The sequence below is a fragment of the Tachysurus vachellii genome, chromosome 24 (genome assembly GCF_030014155.1).
Source record: "Tachysurus vachellii isolate PV-2020 chromosome 24, HZAU_Pvac_v1, whole genome shotgun sequence".
In the NCBI taxonomy this organism is placed as follows: Eukaryota; Metazoa; Chordata; class Actinopteri; order Siluriformes; family Bagridae; genus Tachysurus; species Tachysurus vachellii.
In genome coordinates, this window is record NC_083483.1 from 12,092,059 (window position 1) to 12,100,317 (window position 8,259).

The following is an 8,259-nucleotide window of genomic DNA, read 5'->3' on the forward strand; positions in this document are numbered from 1 at the left end:
GATGCTTTGATATATTGCAATAACCGCACAGACGCAATCAAATGCCTTCCCCACATGATGGATAAGGGCTTATGATGGATATTACACATGGTTCGAGGAGATCGTATGGCTTCCATATGGAGTGCCTGGTGTGTGTGTGTGTGTGTGTGTGTGTGTGTGTGTTGGGCATGGATTGATATTCTGATGTATTTATTGCCCGTGTTTCTGCTATAAGCAGTGTTTTATGGCTGAGTGAAACTTATCTGACTCGGATCTCGGAGGGAGTGTCTCAAAACGTGCTAAACGAAAACAACTTTTGATTTGCACAGAAAGGGCGTGGGTCAAACCCCAAAGACTGCTACCTCCGGTTTGATATAATTCCCATAAGAATGTCATTTAAAAATCCGAAGGTCTCGTCTTATTATAGGAAAAGTGATTGGGAAGTACAGTACATTACTAATCTCGATTCAAATCACCATCCTGGCACGTCAGGGTTTCAGTCTGACAGCAGAGCTTCTAACGTGTTATTCGAGTGTAAGGCCTAAGTGTGGATATGATTAATTGGGCTAAAATGGAGAATGATTTTAAACAGATGCAACTCACGGAGCTCCACAGCGAGCCGAGAGTGCATTAGAGAGAGGAATGGTACAGCTGGGAGTGTGCAGAGCTCCACTCTTCTCGGTGAGGTGTCAAACCATACGCCTGGATTTATGAGCACCCAGAGAGAGAGAAAGAGAGAGAGATAGCGAGAGAGAGAGAGAGAGAGAGAGGGCTTGACTGGTTCAAACATGTTTATGATGCTCAAGAGAAAGCAGGGCGGGGGAAGTGAGAGAAGGAGAGATTTGCAAAGAAAGCGAGAGAGAGAGTGAGAATAGATGTTCTCTGGATGAAAAATTGGGAGCAGATGAAATATACATCAAAATAGTTTGCGCTCTTTGGGCCTGAAAAGGAAGCGATATTTCCTCCCCTTCTACTCGCTCCTTCCCATGAGGCTCCCTGACAAGGCGCCTCACGACGGGCCAATCCCACCAGAGACATTTTTAAGAATGATTTCCCTCTGCTTAACATCTTTATGGCGCAAATCCCCATTTATCACATATTTATCACGCCTAGCAGCCTAGCTTCATCCCTTCAAAGTAACGGCATTGCGACCAAATCGGTTGCGTCGGTGTTAATCGCCGTGGTACCACATGGTTCTCGTCTGCTTGAAAATGGTCCCGAAGCTTGCGAAAACGGTTTGGTTTTGGAGTCATCATTAGAACCAGCTTCTATATGAACACTTCAAAAGCCACCCATAGGGAATGCGTGTTCGAATGAATCAACATGCATAGACAGTGTGTTGAGGACGTGGGGTGGAAATGGTTTATAGCGCTCTCTCTGGAGAGCAGAGGAGTGCTGTGATTACTCAATAGTTCTCACATTATAGGTCTAACATCTGTGCTGAACAGGGGACAGGACAGTGTGTGTGTGTGTGTGTGTGTGTGTGTGTGACTTGATGAAATTGGCGCAGATGTTTGAAATCATGTCACATGCTTCATACGTGGTTATTGACATTAGTGATAATTAAATTGGGCCCATAACTGTGACACACACACACACACACACACACACACACACACACACACAAGAGCATTTGCTTCTAGGCAACAGCTTTGGTGAAATTTGTTCAGCATTTTCTCTACCATAAATAGAGGTAGCTTCATTGCTAACACAAGTAATTAGCCAGGATTTTACCACAAACCCTCTTTAGCCTTTCTGGAATATATCAGATGTATTAGAGAAGCAGCAGTAAAGTCCTCAGCATACTTAATGAGACTCTTGCTGAGAAAAAAAAATCAATTCTCCGTGCTTAAAAGCTCACGTACTCAACGCATTACAACAAGTGCTCCTGTAGCGAAGGTGGCGTTATTAGAACGATTGTTTCCACCGTTATAGAGAAGGAAGAACACTGACATTCCTTACTGCAAGTCATCCATTTGGGAATAAATCAGCTTGTGTATGCTTCATGTCTAACGATCAATCACAGGCTTGGTATTGTGGCGTGTTGGTCGTCTGATTTACCATAGACTAGGAAATATGCTGAGGACCTCAGACATAAACAACTGATTTATTTTTTACTCACCAAAAAAACAAGCAGGTCTATTTTAAACTTTTTGTGTAATGAGTCTGTCTGTGTTTCTGTCCTGTTTCTGTCTGCTGTCTTTCCCTGTGGCTAATTGTTTGCTCCGGCCACTCTTTGGTTTCCATGGACATTAATTGTACTCCTTCTCTCCTTCAGGTGTGTTGTCTTTGTCTCTAATTAGTTCTGCTCTGTGATTGGTTCTTGTCTGTTATTTATACCCTGTTTGTTCACTTCCCTGTTGTTGGTCGTTATTGCATCGTGCTTGTATGTATGTTGTGGATGTTCCGGTCTCCTGTTTGCTCTGTATTCTGCTCTGGTTTGTCTGCTTGTTTGTATTACCTGTTTCTTGTTTTGGTTTAGTAAAGTTTAAAAACTGCACTTGGATCCTCACTCGCCTTTGTCCAACATCACAACATTTTGTCTGTCTTTATTCCATCAATGACCTTTTTCACATCATGCATTCTTTCCCCTTCAGTGAATGGATATCTGTTTTGAAATGGCATGATACTTGAAGACAGTACAGTACAGTAAGACAGCATCGTCTGACATTTGTCTCACAATAACTTTACAGTATTGGGCTAACATTAGCTTAGCTGTGTGTTTCTATTAAGAGCTATTTTCTTATCTTTATAGTAGATTATGACACATCCTTAAATTTACAGTCTTCTCCGGTTCTTCCATATATTGTTCCATATATTATATTTAGGGGCAGTTGTGGCTCAAGCGGTTAAGGCTCTGGGTTGTTGATTGGAAGATCAGGCTTCAAGCCCCAGCACTGCTAAGCTGCCACTGTTGGGCCCTTGAGCAATGCCCTTAACCCTCCCTGCTCCAGAGGTGCTGTATCATAGCTGACCTTGTGCTCTGACCCCAACCACCAAAGTTGGAAGAAAGAATTTCTCCATGCTGTAATGTACAGTATATGTGACAAAATAAAGGCTGCTTCTTCTTCTTCTTCTTATGTGATGAAAGACTCTGAGGTTTATTTTCACGAACTCCTGCAGACATCGGGTGTAAAACAGACATTACGAAATATATTAATTTTTATTATCTGCCTTTGGACTGATCACTGCTTTATTCGCAATATGTTATAATATAGTTTTATGGTGTCTCCTATATGACCCTACCCAGGGTCTGAAGAATCATAAATGCTGCTAAACTGCAGATTTTGGCACTTCTCTAAGTAGAAAACAGAGCATTGGCCTGGTTTCGAATGGTCCGGACCTGCCATGTTTAAACACATGGGAAAGTCCAGTTTCTCCATGGAATTCTGCATTTAAACACACAGACTTACAAACACAAACCGTTTGGAAATATTAGGGTTGACATGATTCTGAACACTGCACAATTGTTCAGAGAACGTGCCTCATCTACTGCGCGTCATATCATTTACACAACATTCAAATATGACGGCTTAACAGCAAAGTTTCCAGGGTGCAATTTCACAAGAGCAGGGTTTTGGCAAGCGCACCACTTGAGTCACCTTAATATAACCCTATTGATAGACAAAAAAAAAAACTGAGCTCACTCAAACGATTCAAACGGGTCACTGGATTAGTGTCCGGCTATTTAGCTCTTGTCTTGTCACTCGATATTTCCAGATGCATAATAAATGAATTGTCACTAGAGTCATTTGAGGCGATGAATTGGAGACGATTCAGGGTAAAGATGACTCACCAACTCAGGATCTATTGACTCCTTCAGACATTTCTTACCCTTCTATCTTTTTACCTTTCTGCCTGATTCCATAAATGGGGCTTCATTTGTGTTCCACCTTTATAAAGTAAAGCTACAAAACATTTTAAAGCATTTTTATGGATTTGTTCATTTAAAAAAAAAACTGTTACTAATTCATGAGTGAAATGTAGCCTATTTAATTTTTAATAAGTAAATATAAAATAAACAATGAAAAATAATTGATTAAAAAATATTTTTTTAATTAATTTATATTATAAGAATATATATTATATATTTTTTTCATTATTTGTTTAATTAGCTTTCATTAAAGCATATATATATATATATATATATATATATATATATATACATACATACATATATAAGTTAGGGGTTAAGCATTTTAAAACTATTTTAAAATGCATGGTTTCTTAGATATAATATTGAATTTTTTTTTTTTACAACTGTCTTATTTATCTGTTATGATCATCCTTCCTGTTAGTTTTACTGAATATTTTATAGTAATTGCTGAATAATAAGGTCAAGATTAATATCTTAATCAAAAAGCTAAGACTTTATCTTAATACAAGATATAAAGTAGTTAGCATTAAAAGTTTTTTTTGTTTTGTTTTGTTTTTTTTACATAAATTATCATTGTTCTTGATTAATAGCTAAAAAAACAATTACAGTTTTCAGTGTTTCTCCACTGCCCATGGCTAAACTTTATATTTAGGTTTGCCAGCATGAGGAAAATCTTCAGGACAGAAGTTCCCTCACTCTGTTCTTTATCATTTTCCTATTACAGCATGCTGCCAAGTGTTTGATACCATACTTATAATAGAATTAGTTGATGTAATGAAAGGTGGTACGCCATAATTAGCCATAAGGTAAGAAAGTTAAATCTATGCTAACTTAAATATATGGACCAGTATCTTGAAATCAAAGGATTTAAACCACAAATCATTACAAGCTCTCTCACTGTGACTGCCTAGAAACGTGACAGACTCGGGTCATGTGTGTGTAATAAATGTTTAGGAATGGTTTCCAACACACCATCATAATTTGAGTGCTGCATGCACGCAGTTGTGTCCGTCCGTGCTGCACTTTGTGTATGAGCTGAAAGCATAATGCCCTCCTTTTCTTGTGTCTGTCAGTTCATTCTTCCAACCGATGAAGGAACCTGAATAGGATCGACAAAGATTTAATAATAGGAAAGCCCAGACCACAATGAATGCAAAGTCCCTTTGATGGAATGTAATTTTTCCAGTGTAATCTAATAGGACAGGATGGCAGAATAGGCCTTGAGTTAGTGTGGGGAGAAGAAAAGGAGGGGGTGGCCATTACTGCAAAGCCTGCACTATCTCAACAGAGCTGTTTCTGAATAGTAAGCAGCGTCTTATTTAGAGGCCTCAACACTGTCACTAAGGAGACAGGAGAGACCGAGGGAGAGAGAGGGCGCCCAAGGAAAACACAGCCGGTGTGTGTGTGTGTGTGTGTGTGTAAGAGAGGGAGGATGACAGGCGTGTACCTCTGTGTGTATATGTGTGTGTAAAAGCAGCAGATGTGCAGTTACAATTGTATTATTTTAAGGTTTATGGCTCCAGTATGGCTCTCTCTCTCTCTCTCTCTCTCTCTCTCTCTCTCTCTCTCTCCCTTCTCTTACTCTACACACAGAGGCCAGTTCTGTCGCTTTACATTTGACAACCCATTTATGTCAGATCATGTTTTCTGAAAGAATACAAGTTTCAATAAACAATACACACACACAAATGCAACACATCACTGTCTATACAAACCGACACAAAGAAACCTGACTCCTGATCCGCCGGATCATATCATAAACTGTATCCTGTCATATTTCATACAAGCTCACAATATATTAGTCATTTATACACTTTTCAGAATGGTGAAATTAGCTTAACGTATCTGCACCCGAGTCCGTCATCGCTAGCTAGATATTTCATTGTCATATGATAGAAAAACAAGCTGAGGCTGAGCTGCAACACAATAGCATCATAAATGTACATTTAACATCATAAATGTAACTTACAAATCCTCCTCTACGTGATTGACATTTCTTTGTGAATGTGCATAGAGTGAATTTGTGAAAGACGACATTTCTTAAAGGATATTTGAAACATTTGTTAGTTTCCCTGCAGATAGCATAAATATTAGTTGTTGTTATTTTAGATTGGTTATTCATAGCTACAGCTATATTATACTACAGTTATATTAATTATTATAATCTTAAAGCTAGCCTGTTAATTAGTGTGAATAACCCTATCCCTTACCCTAACCCCTATTTTAAGCTAGTGATTAAAATTTTGATTAAATTTTACTGAGTCAGTTCTTTTGAACTGGACGGTTCAACGAATCGACTGTCCGATATGATTGATTCAGTTTTCCTTAAGGCGATGTTAAACCTTTGCATTGCTAGATATTCATTTGTTTAGTAGGTCTTGAATTTGTTTTCTGGTAAATGTCAAATGTAAAATGACAGAAATTTCGCAGGTAGCGCAGAAAAACTGACCAGAAATGATTCTTGTATTCGGCACATTCACTCCGGTTCACCGCGTGAGTTGTTTATGTTATTTATTTGTTTATATAATGTGCGTCATATTTTCATTTCGATTTTATGAATTAAGGCTCAACCACCGAGTTGAACATTTGTTTTGATTAAAGTTTTCTCCAAACTGTATTCAATTTTAATCATTAACACTGAGGCTGTTGCATTTCTGATTCGTGAATCGTTAAAAAGAATCATGAATCGGATATCAGAACCGTTACATCATGTTAGTAGCTAATGCACCAAGCTGGAGAAGAACAAAGCTGAATAGTGTGATAGAAATATAGTATAGTGTGTGTTTGTAGGTGTGTGTGTGGGTGATGTTTGGGTGTGTGGGTGTTTAAAAGTAAAGCAAGAAGCGAAATATACACCACATAGAAATGAGTGTACAAATTAATTTCAATTTTTTTAGCCTGCATAGTCTAATCTAATCTAATCTAATCTAATCTAATCTAATCTAATTTAGGTTACAGACAGATTTGAGGTATAAATTATTATAACCTTATAGATCCTCTATTGGGTTCTACGCCACATACAACGTTCTCATCAGCCAAGCTGATGACATGATCAACTAGTTTTAGCCTGAATTTCATTTCAGATTCTTTTTCATCTTGGGCCAATGTCATCCTTGGCATCTTTCTATTTCTTCTGGAGGTCTACTGTATATAATCCATTTGCGTTACACTTCTCCTTATTGTGAAGCACTTTTCAACACAGGGCTCGTTACTTACTGTTTATTTATGCGTGTTCATGAGCAGTAGTCCTGTGTGGAAGCTCCTTGGCTGAAACTTAGCTGGCAGGTGTAACTGTTACACAGAATAAATTATTGCATATGTTTTTCTTCTGCTTTAAAATAACAATGCATAAATGTATTCGACTTTTCCAGGCGCTGATATTTCTCAGACAGATATTTCTTGCCTTTTTTTTTTAGGTGTAGAGAAAAAGTTTTGCCCTGATTAGATCATTATTCTTTTACATATTACCAAATGTATATATTTTCTCCCAGAACATTTAGAACATTATTAAAGGACATGAACTAGTATGTAAGAAATCATTAAAAAAAAAAAAAAAAGAAAAACAACCAGCATGAGCACTCCAGAGCTGCAGACATGTTGATCCTACTGTGAGCTGAAAGCATATGATACTGTGAACATTTTAATCTCATACAGACATCTGGAGGCCTCGATTTCTCTCTCCACGTGGATTACGGCTGCTTCTCTTCGCATGAGGATTAATGGATTGCAATGCTTTAGCGTTTTTGTTGCGGTATTTCACATAGCACCACTGATGTCTTGTTTACGAGCTGGTTTTATATTTATTTATTTATTTATTTATTTATTTCATATTTATATTCATCGTTTCGTCAAATCCAGTTTAATATGGATTATGTAGCATGAGTATGCTAGGATTTCAGAGCCCAAAAGACTCCAAGATAATGCGGCCGCTCCAAAAAAAGAAGATTTCCATTTTCTGTGAGATTTTTTGTTGTGCAGCTGATCCTCAGATACATAAAGCAGTATTTGGAGCAGATTTTAGTAACGGTACGAGCTAAGTTTTTTTTTCTTTGATGATGTGTTGAATCGTCTGCATCTGGCAACATGAGTAAAACAGCTGGTCTGTATGGAGCTAGTTGATAATGAGGCATCTTACATTGACGTTCGGCACACAATACACTGTGTTCACGTCATGAACTTGAAAACTACTGAAGGTGTGTTTTACGTGTGTGAATGTTTTGAAGTAAATGAATCTGAGAAGATATTGTATTTTCTGGATATCTTCTCTCAATGCAACATAAGCCATGTAACACATTGCTCAATGCTAGTCGTTGTAAGATTTTTAGCAGGAAGATATACTGTGGAACATTAACAACAACTGGAACAAATGGGGCGGCATAGCGACTTGACTAAGAACAGAACGT